General features: G+C 41.6%; 1 long non-coding RNA gene across 3 annotated transcripts; it reads left to right on the top strand.

Moving 5' to 3' along the window:
• The first annotated feature begins 394 nt into the window (after nucleotides 1-394).
• LOC129621427 (uncharacterized) lies at nucleotides 395-11,851 on the top strand. Of its 3 annotated transcripts, XR_008699353.1 has the most exons (4): nucleotides 395-598; nucleotides 3,818-4,005; nucleotides 10,913-11,096; nucleotides 11,592-11,851. It is a non-coding gene; the product is annotated as an uncharacterized LOC129621427 (long non-coding RNA). The 3 variants fall into 3 exon arrangements; XR_008699352.1 differs by lacking the exon at nucleotides 11,592-11,851 and having other exon boundaries at nucleotides 10,913-11,340; XR_008699351.1 differs by lacking the exons at nucleotides 10,913-11,096; nucleotides 11,592-11,851 and adding an exon at nucleotides 8,729-9,101.
• The last annotated feature ends 1,488 nt before the right edge of the window (nucleotides 11,852-13,339 follow it).

Here is a 13,339-nt window from a genome sequence, read left to right as displayed (position 1 = left end):
TCTGTCTCCTAAATAGTTATCCTTGATGTCTTCTGATGGCACAAATTGAATAGTACATTTAGTTTTGTCCATCTTTTTTGTTCCTAGGGATGCTATATTATACTAACTATCTCCATAATTCTCCATGGGTCAGTTCCTTTTAGTTCCTGCTTGAAGTTGCTAGTTATTAAGATAATTGCATCAATCTGGCTTCTGATCATTGAGTACTACCACCTGGCCTCTGTCTTTCTAGGGGCCTTATGTCTCTATTGCTATGAGTTAGCCTGGTCTTCTAAGAGTGCACGTGCGTAGGCATGCTCAGTCGCCTACGACTCTCTGTGGCGCCATGGGCTATATTTAGCCCGGCAGGCTCCTCTGTCCATGGAATTTCCGAGGCAAGAATACTGGAGTAGGTTGCTATTTCTTTCTCCAGGGGATTTTCCTAACCAGGGGATCAAGCCCATGTCTCTCCTGTGTCTTCCGCATTGGCAGTCACATTCTTTACCACTGAGCCACCTGGGAAGCGCTCATCTAAGAGTGCCTGCATAAAGAAGAGAACCAACAGTGAATTTTTCAAGTGATGCTTTTCTTCTGCCACCAGCACATCCCAGTGGTCTTGGTAAATTGTCTATCCTTCAGGTCTTCCCCTTGAATGTTATTAGAGGTTTCTTTGGTTTGTTCTTTGTTTGATATGGTCTACCTACTCTAGCATGCTTATTCCCTTTTGACTTTCATTCCCATTTTCCATCTGCCACAAGGATTCTGGCATTTTGATATCCTTTTTTTGGTCCATCATTTTTCTGCTTATATGTGCTGTCCATTTAGTTCATACTCTCTTTTGGGATCTTTCCTATGGTTGTTAAATCCTGTGTCTCAGGATTTAATAAATAACCCCATTTACCATCTTTTGTTCTAGTGTCTTGACCAAGTCCCCAGAATACAGTCCCAGGCATGTTTCCCCAGCTCTTTCCAGCACATGCTGGCTGGATCCTGCATTTTCTTTCTGTCCTTATTAGTCCCAATACATCTCCAGCTGAGTTTTGCTCTTAACCCCATCAGAATCATCCTCTACCTACCTACCTTACAGATTCTTAGAGGAGCACACATTGTTTAGTAGGAGAGAGGAATCTACATTTTCTTAAAGCAAGAGAGTTATGATAACTCTGAATAGGGAAGGTTGGGCTCTTTATGAAAGCTGATAGCTTTCAGGAAATCTGAGAATTCCATATTTTCAAGGGTATCAACCCAAACTTCCTCATTTTAAGTGTTAAGGTCCAGTTCTTTCTCAAATAGTGTCTTGATCAGTCTTGTTTGAAAGGTGAACTTTTTTGGAAAGTACCTACTCTTAAGTTCTGGGCCTTGTCCTAAGTTTTCTCTGCCCCCCTGCTGCAGGAAATGGAAGCCACTTTATATGCTGCTATGGGGCCCCCTGGTTTTCCACTTGTCAATTGAGTATTAATTGCTCTCAGCGTCTTGTTATATTTTTCTACAGCATCAATCCTCTTTTGCATTAGGTACAGAATTCCATTGCCCTTGTACTTACTAACATATCTATATTTCTCCAATGTCTAATACATCAGACCAGCTAGGTTATTTCTTTCCACTGATATGCCTTCCCAATTCATTACGAGGGGAAATTTGACCCATTGCATAGCTCCCTGCTGCCAAGGCTGTGCTTTGTTTACTATCAGTGATGGCTTCCTCTTTATGGCAGGTAGTGAATGAACTAACTGTAAACCCCTATCTTATCTGTGTTTTTAGGCCACTCCTGGCACTAATTATTGCATGTTGGGCTTTCTGGGAAGCACACTGAATTGGAGTTTAGGCTGCAGGTTGTTTATTAGGGAGTGCCATTGTGATAGATACCTGTGGAAGGGAGGGAGGAGCTCTGGAGCTAAAATAGCCCATCAGAGTTTTCCATATTGGGCCTAGAGGGCAAGGCCTTTATACTCCCCTATTAATAAGTCATGGCTGTGAGCTTCCCTGGAAGGGGCATGACCATGGGCTAGGCACTATCTGTACCTGAGGCTGATCCCACGAGTGCTGATAGCTGAAGACTGCCTGCTGACAGCACTCTCAGCAGCTGGAGTTACAAACTCTTTCCGTGAGTGAGAATCTAGATAGCATATCCTGACCTTCACCATGGGTGAGGCCGTATCTGAAGAATTCTGGTGGAAGTCTCCTCCTTCGTAGTATCATAGTATCAGCTCCATTGTCATTGTGTGTTATTGGGTACAAGGCTTAACCACTCACTAACTCTATTCTTTGAGAGTTCTTTGACTTTGATTAACTGATATGAGATCCCACATAATATCTCCTTAGACGAAAGGACCCACTTTATGGCAAAGGAGATGAGACAACTTGTAGTTGAATATAGAATCCACTGGTTCTACCATATATAGCACAAACCAGGAGCTGTCAGCCTGATAATGTGGTGGAATGGCTTTTTGAACCTTTTGTTAAGGTGCTAGCTGGGAGATGACTCCCAGGTGAGAAAGGGTTACTGTTCTTTAGAATATTGTATATATCTTAAAGTGATGATTATTGTATAGAGCTATGTCACAAGTTGTTAGAATGCATATGTTCAGGAACTAAGGAACAGAAATAGTAGTATATTCCTGCTCAGCCATCCAAAAGACCCACTTGGAGAACTTCTCTTCCTATCTTTGCATCTTTAGAATCTGCAGGTTGGGAATTCTAAATTTCCAGCAGGGTGGGTCCTTCCACCAAGGAACATTGTTGTTTAGTCACTGAGCCATGTCCAACTCTTTTGTGACCCCATGGACTGTAGCCCACCAGTCTCCTCTGTCCATGGGATTTCTCAGATAAGAATACTGGAGTGGACTCCCGTTTCCTTCTCTAGAGGATTTTCCCAACCCAGGGATCGAACCCATGTCTCCTGAATTGGCAGGCAGGTTCTTTTCCACTGAGTCACCAGGGGAGCCCACCAAAGAGCATAGTGTACCTCTAAACCTAAAGCTACAGCTGCTTCCTGGTCACTTTGTGATCCTTGTCCTTCTTCAGCAGTTGGTAGGCAAAGAAAATAATTAGCACAGTGGAAAGGGGTAATGCCTTTCATCATTACAAAGAGGTAGAACTTGATATCTAAAGGAGCAGGGAGAAATGGGTTTGCTTTTCAGGTGATCTGCCATGGCATCTCCGGAGAAGGCAATGGCACCCCACTTCAGTACTCTTGCCTGGAAAATCCCATGGACGGAGGAGCCTGGTAGGCTGCAGTCCATGGGGTCGCTAAGAGTCGGACACGACTGAGCGACTTCACTTTCACTTTTCACTTTCATGCATTGGAGAAGGAAATGGCAACCCACTGAAGTATTCTTGCTTGGAGAATCCCAGGGATGGAGGAGCCTGGTAGGCTGCCGTCTATGGGGTCGCACAGAGTTGGACACAACTGAAGCAACTTAGCAGCAGCCATGGCATCTCTTACTATTTTCCTGCCTGGTTTAACTGTAAATAGATGAAAATAGCAACTATAGGCTGAGAATGACCTTAGCCCTGTTCACATGGAGGGTCTGTGTTACTACACCAGGCAAATCTATAGCAATGGAAACCTTTGCCAATGCAGAGGGAAATCTAGAATGAGTGGTAAAGTGGGGAGATTATGAGTATCTGACCTTGTGATCCAGTGCAGCAGCAGAGGGCTGTAGCCTCTCATTGACCTTCCTTTTGTAACTTTCCCCAGGGATTATGAGCACCAGAATGTAGGAGAAGCTGCGACTGGATGGTGTGAACTCACCGTGACAGCAGACTGAACCTGAGCAGTACCCGGTGTGGATGACATTCATTGCTATTGACAACCCATGCATTTGTGCTTTTCCAGGTTAGTGCATCTAGCCTTGAGCTGCTGCCAGTGTGGTTGATACTGCTCACAGCTGCACCCAACCCTGGAGAACTGCCTTGGGCCACTAGTTGCAGCCTTATCCAGTAACTCGTGGGAAGGAATCCCTCCCCTGCGGTGGCCCCAAACCAGTGACCGACTGCTTTGGAGATACAAAGCCTCTTCTCAAGGTGGGTCAGGTCTCAGGTGCAGTCAGTGCTGTGTGCCTAGTCTGTGTCTATGTGCAGTACTTTAGCTGAAACCATTTCTTTATATATGTATATATTTTGTATATATCTTTATTTTTTGTATATAAATATTTATATACATATTTGGGGGTGGCCCAAAATCACTGCAGATGGTGACTGCAGTCATGAAATTAAAAAACACTTGATGCTTGGAAGAAAAGCTATGACTAATCTAGCCAGCATATTAAAAAGTAGAGACATTACTTTGCCAACAAAGGTCCGTCTAGACAAAGCTATGGTTTTTCCAGTAGTCGTGTGGATGTGAGAGTTGGACTATAAAGAAAGCTAAGCACCAAAGAATTGATGCTTTTGAACTGTGGTGTTGGAGAAGACTCTTGAGAGTCCCTTGGACTGCAAGGAGATCCAGCCAGTCCATCCTAAAGGAAATCAGTACTGACTATTCATTGGAAGGACTGATGCTGAAGCTGAAGCTCCAGTACTTTGGCCACCTGATGCAAAGAGCTGACTCATTGAAAAAGACCTTGATGCTGGGAAAGATTAAAGGCAGGAGGAGAAGAGGATGACAGAGTATGAGATAGTTGGATGGCATCAATGACTCGATGAGCGAGCTCTGGGAGTTGGTAATGGATAGAGAAGTCTGGTGTGCTGCAGTCCATGGGGTCTCAAAGAGTCGGGCACAACTGAGCAACCGAACTGATATATATATATATTTTTTTTTTTTTTGGTTCTTTGGGTCTTAGTTGTAGGGTGTGGAATCTTCAGTCTTTGCTGCGGCAAGTGAGATCTTTAGTTGCAGCATGCAAACTCTTAGTTGTAGCATATGGGATCTAGTTCTTGGACTTGGGATAGAACCTGGGCTCCCTGCATTGGGAGCTTGGGGTCTTAGCCACTGGACCACCAGGGAAGTCCCCTGAAAGTATTTCTTTGCTTAGCATCTTCCCTTTTACTACCATGCCCCCCTCACATCCTGATGGCTTTCTGCTGAGAACACTTCTTCAGTAAATCACATACATAAGAGTCCTTGCTCTGCTTCTAGGGATCCCAACTAACACGGTCTCCTCTTCTCTATCTCCAGAAAGAAAATTCCTGGGGAAGAATTCTTAATGGTCTGGTATGCTTTGGTATGCATTAGAGAATTAACCTTACCTGAAGAGAGGTCAGAGGCTTCCTGGGTGGTGCTAGTGGTAAAGAACCTGCCTGCCAATGCAGGAGATGTAAGAGATGGGGGTTTGATCCCTGGGTCAGGAAGATCCCCTGGAAGAGGGCATGGTAAGCCACTCCGGTATTCTTGCCTGGAGAATCCCCATGGACAGAGGAGCCGGGTGGGCTACAGTCCATAGGTGACAAAGAATTAGACATGACTGAAGTGACTTAGCATGCACACACACAAAGAGAGATCTGGCCTTTCCCCTCAACCACAGGGAGGTGACCTTGGAATGTCCTGCCTGACAGAAGTGTTTTTGTCTGAGGGTTTTGGCCCACAAGTTAGCAATCTAAAAATGTGATTTTTGTTGGGAGCTTTGGGCTGCTTGATACCAGTTTTGTCTCCAGAAGAGACTGGAGATTAAAGATAACAGCCCAACCTCTTGAAATGGCTGAGGAATAAAGGTCAGCCACATACACAGTATATGATGGAGCCCCAAAGAAAACTCTAAATACCAAAGATTGGGGTAAGCATCCATGGCTAGCCGTGCATATTGTCGCACACCATAGCCATAAAGAGTTAACACCGTCCATGGCTCTTTGTGAAGAGGACAACCAGAAGCTCTGTATTTGGACCCATCCTGGACTCTGCCCTGTGCATGTGTCTCTTCCCTTGGCTGATTTTAATCCCTGTATTAATCTGTAACTGTGGGTATAGTAGCTTTCGGAGCATCCCGAGCCCTTCCGGTGAATTATCAAAACTGAGGGTGGTTAGGGGAATTCCTCACATTTGCAGCTGGTATCCTAAGTGGCAGCTGTCTTGTATGGACACTGTTCCTCCTAAGTGTTCAGTTCGCTAAACTCTCATACCTGGCTTGAATCTCATCTCCACCTCTGGAACCATCATCACTAGGGCTAAGTGAATGCCACCCAGCAGTACATTTGATTGGAGTTGGGAGGGAGGGCAATTGGCAGAGTGGACAAAGAGATATTTAGTTTCAGCAGCATTTTCTGGGACATGGCATCTGTCCTGCCCAGACCGAAGTTGGCTTTTCTATTCAGATTATTGCTGATGCTGCTTCCTCTACTTTCGTCTTTTTCCTGCATCAGGGACGGACACTCCCCCTCCTTTCAGATGCCCAATGTATGCTTTTATTGACACATCTAATACTATTTTGCTTGAAAATCAGTGATGTCTTAGTATTGAATCTTTGTTTATCTGATGCAAAGATATAACTCCTATACTATTTTTATCTCTGAAATTGAGTTTCTAAAGTGTTTGTTACATTGAAATTTCTGTGTAGAGGTAGTATGGCATCCATAGGATTGTGTTTATAATTTTTAAAGATCTGTGGTAATTTTCTTATAAATTTTTATTATCCTAGTTCATAATATCACTTCATCCTTAGTTTCCCCTGTTACAGGTGTTAGTTGATGTTGGGAGCTGGGAGAAGCCTTCATGACTATTTCCCAAAGATATGAAGGAAATTTAATTTGGAATTTGAATACCAGCAGATTTTAAACACAAGTTCTCTTTCACTTAAGATTTAGTTTAGGAACTGGGGTAATTTTCTGTAGACCAATTGAGAGATTAAAAAAGTGGACACTAAGAAACTAAGACACAGATTGAGAAGAGTTGATATTATCGAAAGATTTCAATTCTGAATGAGAAAAGACTGGTTAGCATTAGAACATCACAATAGCAAAGACTTGTATTTTATTTTCATTTTCCTATACATATATTAAAGTAAGCTTAACTATATATACATAAGTGAATTTTTTGCTTAACTGATAATAAATCTATATATTTTATTCCATAATATAAGCCTGTTTTTTTCCTCCACTGCTTTACTGACAACAGACCCAGTTCAGCACCTTATTAGCTAAGTGTCTTGGGACTCTTTACTGTACGTCTTTGAGTTTTAGTTTCCTGTCTGTAAAACAGCAGTAAGTCTAAGTATCCTGTCAGCTCTTGGGAGCATTACAGATAATTTATGAAAAGCATTAGGCCAGTAGAGGTGCTCAGTAAATGTAGTTATTACTATTAGCTCTCATAACATTTTGAGTTTAAAAAATAATCTCACCAAGTATTCTTAAGGAGACACCACTCTGGCATCCTAATTGGATGTACCAGTTAATCAGAACGCTTTTTTGAATGTATCCAAGTACACACCATTCCTTTCGGGTTTCCATCCTCTCTGTATCATGGGTTACTTCTTGAGGATTGAGCTTTTATAGGCTTCTGCCTCCCCTGGCCCCACTCTTTTGAAGGCACCGATACTCTCAACCTGCTGTTCAGCTCCACCAGGTTCCTGACCATCTTGCAGCCATTGCTTTTATCTTTGTTTCTAACAGGTAATTTTAAAAATCAGATTCAAACCAGAGTTGTTGGAATACGGGATTAGTCCTATTGCCTTAAGCCTGGATTTTGTGTGCCTGGGAAGAGCCCTGGCTTCTCATATGTCCTAGAGCCCAGGCTCTGCTTATTTCTCTGTGTTCTTCCAGGCCATTTGACTGGATTTCTGCTTCTATTAACTATTCAGATCTCGAGTTCCCCTTTGGAACAGGAGCACTAAACCAAATCCATGTGAATGAGACCCTATGAGCCTACCCTTGAGGTGTGAATCCTGTCCTCCGTAAACCAAGGCTTTGTTAGTTTTCTCATCCCAAGACCCCAAACCACCACCTCTTCTGAGTTCATTATTTTCTCATTTCTATACCCTTGCCCTCTGAAATGGACCAACTCTCACTGCCAGTGTGAGTCAGTGAGGAATTTTCTATTTGAACACTAGCTTGCAGCCCCATGACCCAACCTATACCTAGATCTGTTCCTCCTACTGCCTCCTGGATTCATGCCCCAGTGTACCTCAGGGTCAAACTCATATAAGCGTCAGGATTGATAAATGCACTCAGGTATTATATCTTTTAAAAATTCACATAAATTACATTCTATATAGAGCTTTGTAGAGCTGCCTGCTATCTACTGTATTACATGTGTTCTTTTAAAATCTTCCAATTATCTAATTTTGTGACAGTCATTCTAGTTTGTTACTGAGTTGCAAATTCCATTTTGTTTTAGAGCCCTAGGAAAATTGCACAAGTTGTTTTAATTAGTATCAATTTGGTTGTCAGATTTTCAAGATGAAGCCTTTGTGTTTCAGGATTATTTAAAGCTAGGGCATTGAAATAATTGGGATTTTTCAAGAATCACTCTTTATGACCCAATTTTAAAGTTATTTTAAATGGTAACATTAAAAAGAATTATTAACAAGTCTCTATCTCTTTGGTCTACAGTATCTCAAAGTTATATAAAAAAACTAATTGCTAGCCAAAAATATCAGTTTTCACTGTGTAAAATACAACATCAACTCACTTTTCTGCATTGAGAGAAGCAGAGGTTGAGTAATCCAAAAAGAATTTATATTTGTCTTTTGGATGCTTTTGTTCTTAAATTTGAATATGAGTGAGTCTGATGTCTAGGGAATTCATGTCAAAATAATGAAGCTGCATTATAAAGATCTCAAATAGGGAAGTTGATGTGTTCAATTTTTTTTTTTTTCAGTTGCTTTCCCAGGTTGAAAGAAGCAAGTTAAGCTGAACTATATTCCTCATTGGAAGATTAGAATATTGAACACAGATGTTAAATCATGGGTCTGGGAAGAATTCTGTAGCAGATTAGAAGCTGCTGAAGTAGGGATTTTTAGATCCCTATTGGGTTACAAATTTAGATCCCTATCGGGAAACAACAACGAAAAAGGAAGATGGATTATGCCATAGAAAGAAAAATTAGAGAAAATATGCAGAAATTCTGTAAATAGAACAGGGATGATGTCTTGCCCAGTATTCTGTTGGCTTAGAATATACATACCAAATTCTGCATGTTGCACATCAAGGAAGTAGAGGTAAATTGGAGAAGAAAGTGAAATAATGAACTAATGAAATAAAAACTTTGAAGATTGGGGCATTTCTTATGTCCTGCTGCTGCTGCTAAGTCGCTTCAGTCATGTCCGACTCTGTGCGACCCCATAGATGGCAACCCACTAGGCTCCTCTGTCCCTGGGATTCTCCAGGCAAGAACACTGGAGTAGGTTGCCATTTCCTTCTCCAATGCATGAAAGTGAAAAGTGAAAGGGAAGTCGCTCAGTCATGCCCTAGTATGTGAGAAATGCACATATACACAATATTTTTGTTAAATACTCTTTTGTATCATTTGAATAGTTTTTTTTAACCATATGTATCTTTTACTACCCAACAACAAACTTGAAAATAGACACCTTGAATTTGAAAATATATAGGATCAGATCAGATCAGTCGCTCAGTCATGCCCGACTTTTTGCAACCCCATGAATCGCAGCACGCCAGGCCTCCCTGTCCATCACCAACTCCCGGAGTTCACTCAGACTCACGTCCATTGAGTCAGTGATGCCATCCAGCCATCTCATCCTCTGTCGTCCCCTTCTCCTCTTGCCCCCAATCCCTCCCAGCATCAGAGTCTTTTCCAATGAGTCAACTCTTCGCATGAGGTGGCCAAAGTACTGGAGTTTCAGTTTTAGCATCATTCCTTCCAAAGAAATCCCAGGGCTGATCTCCTTCAGAATATGGACTGGTTGGATCTCCTTGAAAATATATAGAATTTGACAGTAACAGCAAATGTTTCTCCTAATGGTAAGTACCTAACACTCTACCTAGTGAGTTTAGTTTGCCACAGAATTTCTAAACTAAAAGAATACTTTGTTTATACCTTTCCAACTAGACAGTACATGCCTTAAGGCAAATTACTCTCTCATAGATCTTTATACCCATCACAGGCTCTAGGGAAACACCTTGCACATAGTAAGTGTTTGTTTTTGAATGAGTGAAGGCATGAATACGGAATGCATGAGTATCTCTGGTTAAGTCTGGATGCCCCAAATAACAAGAACACAGTAATCTGATCATTTCAGCAGTTATACTGCCCCACCAGATTGCCTCTGCCATGTTAATTGTGTGATCTGCAAGAACAGTTATAGCTGTTGTAATTTACTTCATTTATAGTCTAACTTGTTCACAAAAAATATTTAGATGGCACCAGAATTGCTTTATTGACCATGCCACTTGTTTAATTGGGTTTTTTTTAGATCCTAACCATTGCAACACGCTGTGCCATGTATGTTCAGTTTTCCTTTCATAGTGGTTCATGGTTTGGTAACACTTTCTTTGCCTCAGCAAATGTACTGCTGTCATTTAACTATGCCATGCCATCTTTGTTGTAAATATATACAACACAAATATATACATGTATATATATATGTGTGTGTGTATAGGGCTTCCCAGGTGGTGCTAGTGGTAAAGAATCTGTCTGCTGTTATAGGAGATGTATGAGATGTGGGTTCGATCCCTGGGTTGAGAAGATCCCCTGGAGAAGGAAATGCCAACCCACTACAGTATTCTTGACTGGAAATTTCCATGCGCAGAGGAGCCTGGCAGGCTACAGTCCATGGGTCGCAAGGAGTCAGACACGATTGAGCACACACACATACATACATATATGACACAGGAGATAGTCCTTTACATTTTTAACTGTATTTATTTTAACATCGTTAGAAGGGAACATTTCATGCCAAGAGGGGTACAATAAAGGACAGATATGATATGGACCTAACAGAAGCAGAAGGTATTAAGAAGAGGTGGAAAGAATATACAGAATAACTGTATAAAAAATGTGTTAATGTCCTGGATAACCATGATGGTGTAATCACTCACCTAGAGCCATACATCCTGGAGTGTGAAGTCAAGTGGGCCTTATGAAGCATTACTATGAACAAAGCTAATGGAGGTGATGGAATTCCAGCTACACTATTTCATATCCTAAATGATGATGCTGTGAAAGTGCTGCACTCAATATGCCAGCAAATTTGGAAAACTCAGCAGTGGCCACAGGACTGGAAAAGGTCAGTTTTCATTCTAGTCTTAGAGAATGGTAAGGCCAGTGAATGTTCAAACTACCATACAGTTGTGCTCATTTCACATGCTAGTGAGGTTATGCTCAAAATCCTTTAACCTAGTTAGGCTTTAGCATTACATGAACTGAGAACTTCCAGAAGTTCTCAGCTGGATTTAGAAAAGGCAAGGGAACCTGAGATCAAATTGCCAACATCTGTTGGACCATAGAAAAAGCAAGCGAATTCGAAAAAGAAAAACATCTGCTTCATAGACTATACTAAAGCCTACACTAAAACCTTTGACTGTGTGAATCACCACAAACTGTGCTAAATTCTTAAAGAGATGCGGATTCCAGACAACTTTACCTGACTCCCGAGAAACCTGTATGCAGGTCAAGAAGCAACAGTTAGAACCTGACATGAAACAATGAATTAGTTCAAAATTGGGAAAAGAGTACATCAAGGCCGTATATTGTCACCTGCTTATTTAATTTATATATACAGAGTACTTCACATGAAATGCTGGGCTGGATGAAGCTCAAGCTGGATGGAATCAAGTTTGCTGGGAGAAATATCAATAACCTCAGGTATGCAGATGACACCACCCTGATGGTAGAAAGCAAAGAGGAACTAAAGACCCTGTTGAGGAAGGTGAAAGAGGAGAGTGAAAAACCTGCCTTAAAACTCAGCATTCAAAAAACTAAGATCATGGCATCCAGTCCCATCACTTTATGGCAGACAGATGGGGAATAAATGGAAACAGTGACAGACTTGTTCACTGTGCATGGTGACTGCAGCTATGAAATTAAAAGACTTTTGCTCCTTGGAAGAAAAGCTATGACAAACCTAGACAGCATAGTAAAAAGCAGAGACATTACTTTGCCAACAAAGGTCTGTATAGTCAAAGTTATGATTTTTCCAGTGGTCATGTACAGATGTGAGAGCTGGACTGTAAAGAAGGCTGAGCACCAAAGAAGTGATGCTTTCAAATTGTGCTGGAGAAGACTCTTGAGAGTTCCTTGGACTGCAAGGAGATCCAACCAGTCCATCCTAAAGGAGATCAGTCCTGGGTGTTCTTTGGAAGGACTGATGCTGAAGCTCCAATACTTTGGCTACCTGATACGTAGAGCTGACTCATTGGAAAAGACCTTGATGCTGAGAAAGATTGAGGGCAGGAGGAGAGGGGGAGACAGAGGTTGAGATGGTTGGATGGCATTATTGACTCAATGAACATGAGTTTGAGCAAACTCTAGGAAATAGTGAAGGATAGGGAAGCCTGGCATGCTGCAATCCATGGGTTGCAAAGAGTCGAACACGACTAAGCAACTGAACGACTAATTTATTTTAATAACGAGAATTGATTTACTGGCATGTAGCTAGCTAAGCATTTAAGAAATGACTCTTTTCTTTGGTTTCTTAGCAATCACATTGATGACCTTTCAGGAGAGTTAATATTTAGCAATGATAACTAACATTCATCTTCCCAGCGCTATGCTTGGCTCTTTAAATACCTTATTTCTTTATTTTAAAATTTTAATATATGCACATGTTATTTTATATACATTTATAAATATATACATAGATTTATAAATATATGAAAATATAAATGTATAAATATATACATCTCCCACTCTTCCACAGTGGGAAGAGCCTGAGAGTCTGGGTGCTTCCCCTTCACTTCAGGATGAGAAAGAGGAACTTAGAGAAACCACTGAAAGAGCTTAATATGCATTCCTGCAGTTTGGGGGACACAGAAGACCGGTGTCAGAATTATATTTGAAAAGTCTTAAAAAATGAGGGCTTAAGAGGAAGTGGTCAATGGCTATAGTTGAGAAGTCAGTGCCCTTAAAGTCTATCACAACAAGACTTGTGACATTTCCCATGGACCAGATCTGGATGGGTAATGTGACAGAGAGTCAGCTTGGGGTTGTCTTAGTTCCTGCCCTGGAGGAAATCTCAGTAAAAGGAGGCCAAAAGTAAACCAGCTGAACCCTTAGGGTGTGGAATAAAAAACAAATGGCCAGCTGGAATAGAGATGGATTTGAGATATGCATCAGGGGCGGTGGTGGTGATAGGGTTTGCAAAATAACCCAAACATCATCTAGGAGAGAAAGAGCCAGATGTAAACAGCGGCCAAGTCTAAAAGGAGCCAACCGCAATCTGCACCATCATCAGTTAAGTAAGAATTTTCTTGCCCTGCTTTCTTCTCCTCTCCCTCTGCACTCTAGCCTTGGAGAATAATAAAACTGTGG

Source organism: Bubalus kerabau, chromosome 10 (assembly GCF_029407905.1).
Source record: "Bubalus kerabau isolate K-KA32 ecotype Philippines breed swamp buffalo chromosome 10, PCC_UOA_SB_1v2, whole genome shotgun sequence".
In the NCBI taxonomy this organism is placed as follows: Eukaryota; Metazoa; Chordata; class Mammalia; order Artiodactyla; family Bovidae; genus Bubalus; species Bubalus kerabau.
This window is presented reverse-complemented; position numbering and strand designations above follow the sequence as displayed.